Source organism: Montipora capricornis, chromosome 7 (genome assembly GCF_036669925.1).
Source record: "Montipora capricornis isolate CH-2021 chromosome 7, ASM3666992v2, whole genome shotgun sequence".
NCBI classification, from domain to species: Eukaryota; Metazoa; Cnidaria; class Anthozoa; order Scleractinia; family Acroporidae; genus Montipora; species Montipora capricornis.
The window spans coordinates 34,043,192-34,044,411 of record NC_090889.1 but is presented as its reverse complement, the minus strand read 5'-3'; the positions used below and the strand labels follow the sequence as shown (position 1 = coordinate 34,044,411).

The 1,220-nt window shown below is 44.0% G+C and overlaps 1 long non-coding RNA gene across 1 annotated transcript in view; it reads left to right on the top strand.

Annotated features, from left to right (window-relative positions):
* Positions 1–383: 383 nt before the first annotated feature.
* The window catches only part of LOC138055265 (uncharacterized), a 2,819-nt gene continuing 1,982 nt past the window's right edge, over positions 384–1,220 (top strand). The window contains exon 1 of the long non-coding RNA XR_011133426.1: positions 384–500. This is a non-coding gene — a long non-coding RNA (uncharacterized lncRNA). The remainder of the gene's footprint in view (positions 501–1,220) is intronic.

The following is a 1,220-nucleotide window of genomic DNA, read 5'->3' as shown; positions in this document are numbered from 1 at the left end:
AAAACTTTCCAAGGAAAACTTGCTAGTCTAAATGGGGCTTACGATCTGTGGTAGGGATCACGTTCGTCGACGAATCAAAAGAACTTTAATTTGAAAAGAGTAGAAAGAGTTTTATTCGACGTAAAGGAAAATGGTTGTGGCTGGCCCTGACCGTGCAACATTGGGAACGAGAACTTAAAATAGCTTTGCGAAACTAAAATTAGACTATGATGGGGCAGTGATGGGACTATGATGTGGCAATGATGGAGATGATGATGATGGGGGCAGTGATGGGGCAGTGATGGGACTATGATGTGTCAATGATAGGGATCCGCTCTCTTGCCTCATATTCTCTTAGGGAGGGTACAATATTCTATTCTGTTCCTCTTTTTTTATCATTCTTCCGCGATAGTAAATACCCAAGCTACCTCTGGTCCGCCAAGATGGGTTGCAAAACCTGGTGCGAAAGAACGGGTCATCGAGGGAAGACGAAAGGAACTGTATTGCGTAGCTCTTGGCAAGTAAGTATTGTCTTGCGACTGTTTGAAACAGCTCTGTTTTGATTGGCTTTTATAAACATTGGGCGTGCTTAAGCCCTGATCAAACGGCGCATGATAGTCGATGGTAGTTGATTCTCTCCAAACTATCATCAACTATTACCAAGTATCATTCACATGGTCAAACGGCCAAAGTTGATGATAGTTCACCGGCAGTCGCGCAAGCAAAGTCACGCGAGCAGCTAGTTCCAGGCTCTTTCCGCGTGAAAATGTGAACACTAAAATGGCTCACCAAAGGCAGGGACGGGCCTCATATCAGGTCATTACTCCATCTGGCCACATTGCCCTTCTTGACCGATGAACGTTTAGTGCTACGCTTCTTTTTTTTGCGGTGTCTCTTCTAATTCTTGCGAGTTGCGAGTTGACGCTTTCTTCAGAAGATATCTTCTCTATGTTATCTTGGCCTTCAATATTTTCTTTGTCATGATTATCATCTTGGATGTAAACACGAATTTCTGAAGCTGCAGCTGAGCCGCGCGAGTAACTTTTGGCGGCCATTTTAAAAGGGCCCGCCGATTTTCGGGGAAAACAGCTGACCAAAAACTATCATGGACAATCATACGCGTGGTCAAAGGTAGAAAACTATCATCGTCTATCATGAAGAATTTGAACAAGATCAAAATGAATGATAGCTGATGATAGTCGATGATAGCGTATGAGAGTTGGTGGGCAAACGGAAGCGCG